Source organism: Silene latifolia, chromosome 9 (assembly GCF_048544455.1).
Source record: "Silene latifolia isolate original U9 population chromosome 9, ASM4854445v1, whole genome shotgun sequence".
Lineage (NCBI taxonomy): Eukaryota > Viridiplantae > Streptophyta > Magnoliopsida > Caryophyllales > Caryophyllaceae > Silene > Silene latifolia.
This window is the reverse complement of record NC_133534.1, coordinates 190,723,213-190,736,987: the sequence shown is the minus strand read 5'-3', so window position 1 is coordinate 190,736,987 and position 13,775 is coordinate 190,723,213. Positions and strand designations below refer to the sequence as shown.

Sequence of the window (13,775 nt, the reverse complement as noted above, 5' to 3'; positions counted from 1 at the left end):
ACTACATATGAAAATGACTTAATAAATTAAAGAATAAACACAGAAAAACAAGAAATTGAAGTAGAAAACAAGAAGATGAAAGTGCGAAATTGAACAAAATTAACGAAAAAAGATAGTACAGAATAAGAAATTTATTACCTGGTGAGACGAAATTGAAGATGAAGTAGAGTTAGTGAGCACAAAAACGAAGAACGATGAACAAGGACGAAGAGAAGGAATTGAAAATCGCAGTAAAAATTTGAGAGGGAAACGGTGAGAGAGAAAGAGAGACTGAAAAAATGAAAAAAAGAATGACAACCTCCAACTACGTGTTTTTTTATACAAGATGTAACATTAAATCTCAGCCATACATCTTATGTTAGATACAAAATAATATCATAGGTTACTCGATAAAATATCACAAAAAAAAAGACCTGCGCAAAAAAAAAAATTGTTAATTTTTTGTTTTTCAATTTTTTTTTTGCATTGATCTGATTTTTTGTGATATTGTATTGAAGAACCTGTGATATTGTATTGAGATCCTCAATCCTCAAATATTTAAGAGTTTTCACCGAAACCGAACTCTCTCTCTCTCTCTCTCTCTCTCTCTCTCTCTCTAATATATATATATATATATATATATATATATATATATATATATATATATATATATATATATATGTATATATATATATATATATGTATATATATATATATATATATGTATATATATATATGTATATATATATATATATATATATATATATATGTATATATATATATGTATATATGTATATATATATATGTATATATGTATATATATATAGTAATAAGATCATCTAAGTCCACCTCTTACATTTGAGTCCATAAGTCTCATTGTGAGCTTTTGGATGAAGAAATTGGAGGGGTGAGATTGAAAGCAAAAATAAGGGATTAATGCTCATTAAACCCACTCTCTCACTACCTATACTAATTAATCACTAACTCTTCCTAATTAACTACTAATTTAATATATATACTTTTCCAAACACCACTTCTCTCTCCTATCTCATAATTTCACTCATTTTTTATCTCTCAAAAACCTCTCCTCTCTAAAAAAACCAAACAAATTCAAAACCAAAAAAATCAAAAAATTTCCCCCCCTTTTCTCTCCAACCCAACCCACCGGACCACCACCTCCCCACCCCGCTGCCACTGTGCCGCCCACCAACCACCACCTTCTCCTTTCTTTTTCTCTACCACCTCGCACCTCCTCACCCCTCGCCACCCTCACGCCACCACCACACGCACCTCACACCTCCCTATGCCGACACCACCCTCACTCCACCACCACACGCACCTCACACCTCCCTATGCCGACACCACCCTCACTCCACCACCACACCACCCTCACGACACCACCCTCACGCCACCACCACACCACTCTCACGACACCACCCTCACGCCACCTCCACACCACTCTCACGCCACCTCCACACCACCCGACACCACCCTCACACCCACAACCCAGATATGACGCCCTCACACCTCCCTATGCCGCCACCTCCCTCCTCCGTCTTCTTTCTGTCCTCTACCGTGTTCTTCTTTTTTTTTTTCCTTTTTTTTGGATTGTTTAGTTTATAATAGATTGTTTTTATTTTTTTGTTTGACTTCTTCAACAAACACACGTTTCCTGATTGTTTTTGTTTTTTTTTTGTTTTTTTTTGTTTTTTTTTGTTTTTTTTCTGTTCTTGTTTTATTTGTTTTCGGATCTCTTGCTTTATTTTTTGTGTTTTTTTATTGTCCATTTTTGTTTTTCAGATCTACTTTAGTTTTTTTTAGTTATTCTTACATCTCATTTTTTTCTTGTATATTTAAACCTAGATCTCTTGCATTTTTTTCCCCAAATTTCGTCTTGAATCACACTGTTATTGTTTCGGGTGGTTATTTATTTCATTTTTTTTTATGCTAGAATAACACTTTTTTCGGCTAAAATTACACTTTTTAACGTTAAAATTACACTTTTTTATGTTAGAATTACACTTTTTTCTGTTAAAATTACACTTTTCTTCATTAAAATTACACTTTTTTCTGTTAAAATTATACTTTTTTCTGCTAGAATAACACTTTTTCGGCTAAAATTACACCTTTTGTTGTTAGAATTACACTTTTTTCTGTTAAAATTACACTTTTTCTGCTAAAATTACACTTTTTGTTGTTGTTAGAATTACACCCTTTTCTGTTAAAATCACACTTTCCTCCATTAAAATTACACTTTTTTCTGTTAAAATTATACTTTTTTTTGATAGAATAACACTTTTTTCGGCTAAAATTACACTTTTTGTTGTTAGAATTACACTTTTTGTTGTTAGAATTACACTTTTTTCGGTTAGAATTATACTTACCTCTATTGGACTAATGTTACACTCTCCATGGACTTGGTCATATTCTCATATTCTCATTGGACTAATGTTACACTCTCAATGGACTAAAATTATATTCCCAGTGGACTGAAATTATACTTTTCTGGATTAAAATTACACTTTGCTGGACTAAAATTACATTCTCCTTGACTAAAAATAACAATCTCATTGGACTGAAATTACACTTACATGGACTAAAATAACACTTTTTGTCATTAAAATAACACTCGTAAAATGCTAAATTACAAGAACTTGTGATAAAATGACAAAAATTCAAAATATTATTCGTTAAAATAACTCGGAAAAGATTGAAGTTAAACTTGTAAAACACTAAATTCTCGAAAATATTTCTTAAAATTACACTTTTTACCGTTAGAATCACACTCGTAAAATCCTAAAATATCGAAAACTTGTCTCGAAAAAAAAAAAACGAAAAAAAAACAAAAAAAAAAAACTTGTCTCGAAAAAAAAAATACGAAAAAAAAACCGAAACAGAAAAATGTTAACAAAATTTTCATAAACTTTGAAGTATAAGACAAAATATGGTGTTAATTGTGTATGATAATGAATTAGTGAATGTATTATTAAAACTAGAGAGAGAAGTGAATTAATTAGTATTAACTGTGTTTTTTGCTTTCAATCCCAACCTTCCACCATGCATGATCCAAGGGTTGTGGGAGGGACTTATGGACTCAAAAAAAAAAAGGGACTTAGAAGAACTTTATGTATATATATATATATATATATATATATATATATATATATATATATATATATATATATATATATATAGAGGCAAGATCCGGTGAGTCCACCTATATATTTGAGTCCATGAGTCCATAAAACAATATCACGCACTATAAAAAACAATATCACGAAATTTTTTTTTTCGAATTTTTTTTTTCAAAATTTTTTTTTTTCGAATTTTTTTTTTCAAAAACTTTTTTTTTTCGAAAAATTTTTTTTCGAATTTTTTTTTTCTAATTTTTTTTTTCAAATTTTTTTGTTCGAAAAAGTTTTTTTTTTTTAATGTAAGCTATGATATTGTTTAGTATAACGTGTGATATTGTAAACCAAAATAATATCACGATTTTTTTTTCCAAAAACTTTTTTTTTCAACTGTGATATTGTTTAGTATAACGTGTGATACTGTAAGCTGTGATATTGTGTAGCATAACGGGTGATATTATAATACAAAACAATATCACGAATTTTTTTTTTGGAGTATAAGCTGTGATATTGTTTAATATAACGTGTGATATTGTATCATGGACTCACGGACTCAAAAAGATAGGGAGGACTCATGTGATCCTAATTCTATGTATATATATATATATAGGGTAAATTGATAACTTATACGTAGTATAAGTCAGTTTTTTAAATCTTATACCTTGAATAATTTTCTTTCAAAACTTATACCGAAAATCCTCATTTCTTTTATACTCAATACCAAATCTCACGAATTGACCATTTTACCCTTATTATTTACTCATCACACACTTTTGCCCACCATATTAACTCATTAAACACCACATACTCCCATCACCACCACTCACCTCCTCCCTCTACCGGCACCAATCCAATTTCTCGCAAGTTCCAAATTAAACTTTTTAATCCAACTAATAGTAATTAGCAAAATCAAAATTAAAATTCTCAATACCAAATTTCCCAATAATAAAGAGGCATAGCATGAAAGATTGATGAAATCCCAGAAAATAAAAGGTACAAAAAATTGAAAGAAAGGTATCTTAAAATTGTTGGTGTACCATGAACCAACATGGGAAGCTTTCCGGATGATCTCACCCATTATGTTGATGAACAAGAACCCTAATCACAACTGATTTTCTGGGTTTTAATACTTAATTAGTAAAATTGGAATAATTGTGAAGTGGTGCTCGCGTGAAAGAACATTTGAACAAGAGTGTATTTGATGATGATTCTACTGTGTTGGAGCACGTTATGGACGACGACAATGGAGTAGTGTAGGGTGGGGGTCGTGAGGTTGGGTATGTGGGTCTGAGTTTCGGAGGTTATAAGTATTTAATTGGGTGACACTAGGAGGGCCAGTCGGTCGAGGGTAGCATTTGCGGCGACGGCAGCTCAAAACCGGTGGTGGCGCCGGCAGAGGAGGGGACAAGTTATGGTGGTGGTGGGTATATGTGGTGGATGGGAGAAGGAGGTAAGGATTAATGTTGTGGGGAAAGAGTGATGATAGCTTAAATAATAAGGGCAAAATCGTCAATTTAAGTCTGTTTTTGAAATTTGGCATTAAGTATAAAAAAAAAAAGGATTTTCGGTATAAATTTTGAAAGAAAGTTATCTAAGGTATAAGATTTGAAAAACTGACTTATAGTAGGTATAAGTTATCAATTTACCCATATATATATATATATATATATATATATATATATATATAGGAAGGATCAAGTGAGTCCACCTAAATTGATTGAGTCCATGAGTCCTCTTAAGGGCCATTGAAAAGATAGGATGGAGGGTTGAGATTGAAGGGGAAAAGTGGGGGATTAAGGCTAAAATTAGTGATTAATGCTAATTTAAGACTCACTCTCCCTCTACCTCACTAATCAACCTAATTAAAAATTAATTCACTATATATCAATTATTTTCACATCAACTTCTCTCTCATCTCACAAATTTCATTACTCTCATCTCTCTAAAAACCAAAATAACTCAAAATCCAAAAAAATAAAAAAATCTCACCCAAATATTTTCAAAACCCAAATAATTCAAAACTCAATTATTTCCCCCCCATTTCCCCTACTCGACCACCACGGCCACATGGCCACCACAACACCACCGTCAACAAGAATCACCACTATACCCCCAGCCCCGCCGCCACACCCACCACCAACAACAAAAAAAAAATACCGCAGCCCCCCACTCCACGACAACCACCACCATCACTATCACCAACAACCCACAGCCCCGCCACCACCACGCGCACCAAAAAATACCCCACCAAAACCGCCACCAACAACACCCCACGACAACGACCACTGCCTCACATCACCCCCACGACTGCCGCCACCACTATCTCCCTCCCCTTATTATATTTCCAGATCTGAAACCACACCCCCTCCAACCTCCAACAATCCCACCATCGACAACCAACAACAAGAATACCAACCCGCCGTCACAATCACTATTCCCACCATTTTCAGATCTGAAATACCAAAACCCACGCCCACAACTACCCACAACCAGTCAACCACCGACACCTCGGCCTTGGCTGCAACAACCACCCACACCCACAATCGAAACACAACAACCTCGACCTCACTGTTTTGTGGGTTTTTGTTTTGTTTGCTTTGTTTTATAATATTTTTGTTTGCATTGCTTTTCACGTTTTACGATCTGTGGGATTTGTGTTTTGTTTTATAATTTTTTTGTTTGCTTTGCTTTTCACGGTTCAATGGTGTGGGATTTGCGTTTGCTTTGGTTTAGATCTGACTTTCAGTTTGTGTTTGCTTGGTTTAAATTTTGGTAACATAAACTATTTAGTCTTCTCTGTGTTTCGTTTTTGTTTTTTTCATTTGTACTTTTGGTTGACTTTGCTTTTGTTTATATTCTCCTCTGATTTTGATTTATTTATATTTCGTGTTTTTTTTTCTTTTTTTTTTTGTTTTTTTTTTTGTTTTTGTTTTTCAGATTGGAGTTTGTTGTTTTCAGTTTTTCACAAATCTCGTCTTGTTAATATTTGTTGGTGTTATTGTTATTGTTCCAGATTTACACTCTTATTATTTTACATTTACACTCGTGTTATTTCACATTGACACTTGTATTATTTTACATTTACACTTATATTATTTTACATTTACACTTGTATTTCTTTACATTTACACTTGTATTTCTTTACATTTACACTTGTATTTCTTTACATTTACACTAGTATTATTTTACATTTACACTCGTATTATTTTACATTTACACTCATATTTCTTTTACAAAAAAAAATGTATTTATTATACTCACATTTCTTTGCATTTATACTCATATTTCTTTTACATTTACACTTATATTTCTTTACATTTACACTCATATTTCCTTACATTTACACTCATATTTCTTTACATTTACACTCGTATTTCTTTACATTTACACTCGTATTTCTTTAGATTTACACTCATATTTTACATTTACACTCATATTTCTTTACATTCACACTTGTATATCTGTACATTTACACTCGTTAAAATTATATTGATTTGCACTCATATTTTGTGTGGATATGAGTTGGTGGTGGAGGACGACGGTGGTGGCGTTTTTTGGTAGTCGGACTAAAGTTTTACTCGTAAAGGACAAAGTTACACTTATAAAGGAACAAATTCACACTCAAAGGACAAAATTTACACTCTAAAACCTTCAAATTGACTAAAAAATTAAATTTACACTCTTAAAATGCTACATTTACACTCGTAAAACATCACATTTACACTTGTAAAATGTTAAAATTATATAAATTCAAAATTTCCGTCACAAAAAATCAAATTTACACTCTTAAAATGTCACATTTACACTCGTAAAACATCACATTTACACTTGTAAAATGTTAAAATTATGTAACTTCAAAATTTCCGTCACAAAAAATCAAATTTACACTCTAAAAATGTTACATTTACACTCATAAAACTTCACATTTACACTTGTAAAATGTTCAAATTATATAAATTCAAAATTTCCGTCACAAAAAAATTAAATTTACACTCTAAAAATGTTACATTTACACTCGTAAAACTTCACATTTACACTTGTAAAATGTTAAAATTATATAAATTCAAAATTTCCGTCACAAAAAATCAAATTTACACTCTAAAAATGTTACATTTACACTCGTAAAACTTCACATTTACACTTGTAAAATGTTAAAATTATATAAATTCAAAATTTCCGTCACAAAAAATCAAATTTACACTCTTAAAATGTTACATTTACACTCGTAAAACATCACATTTACACTTGTAAACTGTTAAAATTATATAAATTCAAAATTTCCGTCACAAAAAATCAAATGTACACTCTTAAAATGTCACATTTACACTCGTAAAACATCACATTTACACTTGTAAACTGTTAAAATTATATAAATTCAAAATTTCCGTCACAAAAAATAAATTTTACACTCTTAAAATGTTACATTTACACTCGTAAAACATCACATTTACACTTGTAAACTGTTAAAATTATATAAATTCAAAATTTCCGTCACATTTACACTTGTAAAACTCATACAACATTACATTTACACTTCTGAAATCTAAAACTCAAAACTGATTAATTAGGGGCTAGAGAGAGAAAGAAAAATTAATTAGTGTATAGAAATTTGATTAGTGGTAATTTTTTTTGGTAATTTTCAATCTCAACCACCCATCGCAATCCAACCATCCACATTTTTTTCCTTTTCTTTTTAATGACCTTTAATCAAATTAATCTCAATCATCCATTGAGGCCATCCAATGGCCCATAGAGGGACTTATGGACTCAATTTGAGAGGAGGACTCATTAGATCTTACCTCTATATATATATATATATATATATATATATATATATAGTGTCAAGTTCTTCTAAGTCCCTTCTATTTTTTGAGTCCATAAGTCCCTCCCACAACCCTTGGATCATGCATGGTGGAAGGTTGAGATTGAAAGCAAAAAATACACTTAACACTAATTAATTCATTTCTCTCTCTAGTTTTAATAATACATTCACTAATTCATTATCATACACAATTAACACCATATTTTGTCTTATACTTCAAAGTTTATGAAAATTTTGTTAACATTTTTCATGTTTCGGTTTTTTTCGTTTTTTTTTTTCGAGACAAGTTTTCGACATTTTAGGATTTTACGAGTGTAATTCTAACAACAAAAAGTGTAATTTTAAGGAATATTTTTGAGAATTTAGCGTTTTACAAGTTTAACTTCAATCTTTTCCGAGTAATTTTAACGAATAATATTTTGAATTTTTGTAATTTTATCACAAGTTATTGTAATTTAGCATTTTACGAGTGTTATTTTAATAACAAAAAGTGTTATTTTAGTCCAGGTAAGTGTAATTTCAGTCCAATGAGATTGTTATTTTTAGTCAAGGAGAATGTAATTTTAGTCCAGAAAAGTGTAATTTTAGTCCAGAAAAGTATAATTTCAGTCCACTGAGAATGTAATTTTAGTCCATTGAGAGTAACATTAGTCCAATGAGAATATGAGAATATGACCAAGTCCATGGAGAGTGCAACATTAGTCCAATAGTAGTAAGTGTAATTTTAACCGAAAAAAGTGTTATTCTAGCAGAAAAAAGTATAATTTTAACACAAAAAAGTGTAATTCTAACAACAACAAAAAGTGTAATTTTAGCCGAAAAAGTGTTATTCTAGCAGAAAAAAGTATAATTTTAACAGAAAAAAGTGTAATTTTAATGAAAAAAAGTGTAATTTTAACAGAAAAAAGTGTAATTCTAACAGAAAAAAGTGTAATTCTAACAACAAAAAGTGTAATTTTAGCCGAAAAAGTGTTATTCTAGCAGAAAAAAGTATAATTTTAACGAAAAAAGTGTAATTTTAATGAAGAAAAGTGTAATTTTAACAGAAAAAAGTGTAATTCTAACAGGAAAAAATGTAATTCTAACAACAAAAAGGGTAATTTTAACCGAAAAAAGTGTTATTCTAGCAGAAAAAAGTATAATTTTAACAGAAAAAAGTGTAATTTTAACAGAAAAATGTATAATTTTAACAGAAAAAAAGTGTAATTCTAAAAGAAACAAGTGTAATTCTAACAACAAAATGAGTAATTTTGGCCGAAAAAAATGCAATTTTAATGGAGAAAAGTGTAATTTTAAAAGAAAAATGTGTAAGGAACACCCATCTTTTTTTTAAAGGAAAAGAAAATGGAAGAGGACTACTAAAAAAACAAAAAAAAAAAATGAATATTATTACACTCAAATCTAAAAAAGAGAGAACAAAAAAAAAAGTTTAATAAAATAAAAGAGGTAAAAAAGGAGAAAAGGAGGAAGAAGAAAAAAGACAAAACAAAGGAGACAAAAAAAAAGAAACAGAGATTTGAAAGAACAGGAGAAAGAAGAAAAAGGCGGGGCGCGGGTGGCCGTGGCCATCACACCACCACCACAACCATCACATCTGCACCGCCGTTCAACCCACCATAACCGACCACCTCTCACACCTGCCGTGGGTCTGGTCGTGGGGGCGACGAGGAGGTGGTGTTTGATGTTTGTTGTTAGTGGTGGTGACGGTTAGAGGAGAGGCGGAAGAATAGGGCGGCAGCAGGTGTTTGACGCGGCAGAGAAAAAGAAAGGAGAAGGTGGTGGTGAGGTGTGGGTGTTGTGGGGGCGGCTGGTGAGGTGTGGGTGTTGTTGTGGTGTGTGGTCGTCGTGGGGGGAGGTGTTTGACGCGGCCGAGAAAAAGAAAGGAGAAGGTGGTGGTTGGTGGGCGGCTGGTAGGCGGTGTGGCACAGTGGCAGCGGGGTGCGGAGGTGGTGGTAGCCGGTGGATTGGGTTGGAGAGAAAAGAGGGGGAAATTTTTTGTTTTTTTTTGTTTTTGAATTTGTTTGGTTTTTTAGAGAGGAGAGGTTTTTGAGTTATAGAAAATGAGTGAAATTATGAGATATGAGAGAGAAGTGGTGTTTGGAAAAGTATATATATTAAATTAGTAGTTAATTATGAAGAGTTAGTGATTAATTAGTATAGGTAGTGAGAGAGTGGGTTTAATGAGCTTTAATCCCCTCCTTTTTGCTTCCAATCTCAACCCTCCATCTTCCTCATCCAATGGCTCACAATGAGACTCATGGACTCAAATGTAAGAAGTGGACTTACTTGATCTTATTACTATATATATATATATTTATATATATATATATTAAAGTTCAATTGAATCCACCATAATTTTTGAGTCCTTGAGTTCTCAGTACAACTATTAGATCTTGCAATGTGTATGGTTGAGATTGAAAGCAAAAAATACACTTAGCACTAATCATTTACCTATGCACTTATTAATTGGGTTTCTCTCTCTCTCTAGCCCCTAATTAATTATTTTTGAGTTTCAGGGATTTATGGATATAACTCGAAGTTGTATGAGTGTAATGATGTGACCATAATTAGAGCATATTTAGTCCCCGAATTAGCCTTGTTCCCATGCTTTTTAGTGCATATTTGGGTCATTTATTGTCTTTAGTCCTTTGTTTTGCATATTCTTTGGGGTTTTGTGTCCTTGGTAGGAAAGGAGTGCAAACCTTGCATTTTCATGGCAAAATGAAGCTAAATTGATTGAATTCAATGACCAAGCATCAAAGAGAAGATAAGATTAGAAGGTCTTTGTACATACTATAGTAGATGGGCAATGATGAGAAAAGATCCTTGCATCCTCGAGAAAATCCTCAAGGATTTTATGAAGAAAAAGGAAGAAAAGAAGAAAGAAAGAAGTTGTAAGACAATCCGAGCGGATTGTCCACAAGACGCCCGTCCAGCAACCACAATCCGAGCGTGTTCCCCCTGTGGACGCCCGTCCAAAACACGCGCAATCCGCCCGTCTTCCCCATCTGGACGCCCGTCCAGAATCACCAGAATCCGCCCGTCCCGTGCCCTGGACGCCCGGATTCTCTAACAGCCATTTCGTCTTCTACAAGCTTCAAGGAAGGATGCGCATATTTTTCTAAGACCGGCGAAAAGGAGACCAGAGTCTCCCTAGACACCGGCGATTCCTCAAGGACTTAATCGTCATTTAAGCCCTTAGTAAACCCTAATTTATGTAACTAATCCCCACTATAAATACCCCATTAGTCTAATTAGAAGAGCATGTTCTTCTTAGAAATCTTTAGTGTAGTTAATATCAATCAAATCTCTCTTTAATCTTGTAATCAACATTTAATCAAGTTTTAATATAAGTTTCATTTCCTTAATCTCTCTCTTGTTCATCCTTTGTTTTGGGTAATTGAAGATTATTTGGGTTATTATTGGGAGATTGACAACCTTCCAATCTATCATCAAGTACTTATATTATTCTTTGCTTTATTATTGGAATCATTAGTAGGTATAATTCTCTTAATCCCTTTTTAATTATTGTTAATTATCTTCATTTATTCATCATGTTTCACTTTGTTGGTATGATTGAAAACCTTGCTAGCATGTTCAACATGATAATGAGTGAGTAGTTTCCTTAGCTAGGGTTAATGGGTAATTAGGGGAAACCAACATGGGGGATGATTCATGCTTAAATTAATATGTTTTCATAGTTTATTTGCTTGCTTGTTGTGATCTTAACTTATGCACATGTTATGTTTGATGAAATGCGAGCCTATGAATCTTTGAATTTTTTACCCATCACCTATCTTTTCAATGAGACTTGTAAGACATAAACCAACTCGAGTCTCATTAGACCATTGCATATAGTTGAGTAGGGAAGATTAAGTCGACTTGTAGGTGTTGTACAATCTAATCGATTCGGCTCCGGGACCCAAACTTTCATAGGATTGTAAGATATAAACCAACTCAATCCATCACAACAATAATTGCTTGCTTATAATTTGAGAATATGTTTGTATGATCAATTCCCATGAATCCCCTATGACCCCATGACACCCTAGTGCCTTTTTATCAATTGTTTACATCCCTTTTAATTCATCTTGCTTGTTTACTTTCATTGCTATTTAGTTTAGTGATCTTCTACTTCAAACCCCAAATTGTGACACCCTTAGACACCACTAGTTGCAATAGAAAATCTCATCTCAATTCCCGTCCCTTGGGATCCGACCTTTACTTGCCTCTTTACTAATTGTAGATTTGTTTGTGAAGTTATAAATTGTGTTTTGGTCTAGGTGCTCTTAACGACAAGTACTGAAAACTAAACCCTCCAAAGGGAACACGACCAAAAATGGCGCCGTTGCCAAGGACGGTGTTAACTTGATTTAGATTTTCTTGTATTGTTATTAGTTGTGTCTTTCTTTGCCTTGGGGAAGTAAAACTCCTCAAAGTTTGTTCTAATTATTTTCGAGTTGTTTGATATTTTGCATGTCTAGAAGATCACAAGGTAACTTGTTACCCTTTGATCACGAAATTGAAAGGACTTTGACAAACAATAGAAGACTTGCTAGGAGAACTTTGAGAGGTATTGGTGAGGTTGTAGATATTCAACCAAGCACTATTGAGTTCATCAACCTTTTTGCAAGAGAAGGTGAGGAAAACACAACACAAAATCCAACACAAAATCAACCCGCAATGTCTAAATTTTCATCACATTCCGTACCACCCAGGAGAACCTACCTAATGGTACTCCCACACCACAACACTTAACCGGAAATTTTATTGCCAAATCCGCATTTATCCAATTAGTCGAAAGAAGCCAATTTGGGGGGATGCCTAGTGCAAACCCTCACTCTCATATGGAGACTTCTTGCGACTTTTTGCGATGTAATTTCTCAAACCGGTGTAACTCAAGACCAAATTATATGGGTCTTATTTCCTTTTTCTCTAATTGGCATCGCGAAACAATGGTTGAAAGGCCTTGATAAGGCTACTCTCGGAATTGATTCTTGGAAGAAGTTGGCTCTAACTTTCTACAAAAAGTTCTATCCACCGGAAAAGACTAACATGCTAAGAGCTCAAATTACGGGCTTTAAGCAAAGAGATGAAGAATCTTTGTATGAAGCTTGGGAGCGATTCAAAGGAATTTGTCGCTCATGTCCTCACCATGGACTTAGCAAGTGGTTCTTGGTACAACAATTTTGGAACGGTCTTTATGAAGACTCAAGAAACATTCTCAACATGGGATCAAATGGAATGTTTACCGAAGTTGATGACAATCAAACTTGGAACAAAATTGAGGAAATGGCGGTCCATAATTCACAATATAGTAGACCTCGCAAGGCTACTAGAGGAGGAAAGCATGAAGTGGACTCTATTACTCAATAGGGTGCTCAACTTAGTTCTCACATTGATACCATCAATTTGAATTTTGAAAAAGCAATGGCTAGACATGAAGGAAGCCTCAAAATCACCAAAGCATCATGTTAATGCCATTACGGCATCTTTATCAAACCCAAGTGGGATATGTGAGAATTGTGGAACTTTGGGACATGACCAAAGTGAATGTAAAGGAACAAATGAACAAGTAAATGCTTTTCAAGCATACAAGAGTGGTACCCCTTACTCCAACTATTACAATGAAAACACCAAATTCCACCCAAATCTCTCATACAAAAGCCAAAATGTTCAAAACCCTCAACCAACATACACCTCACCTCCCATGAGAAACCAAAATCAAAGACCCTTTTACAACCAAAACCAAGGTTACCAAAATCAAACTCCATACAATCAACAAAATGACCAAGGTTTTGATGTTCAAAAAGCGGTCCTCCAAATGCAAAAGAATCAACAAG

General features: G+C 33.2%; 1 non-coding gene across 1 annotated transcript; it reads right to left on the bottom strand.

The window, feature by feature from the left end:
- Window positions 1-12,987: 12,987 nt before the first annotated feature.
- LOC141603085 (small nucleolar RNA R71) lies at window positions 12,988-13,094 on the bottom strand. The gene has a single exon (XR_012524981.1). It is a non-coding gene; the product is annotated as a small nucleolar RNA R71 (small nucleolar RNA).
- Window positions 13,095-13,775: the final 681 nt, after the last annotated feature.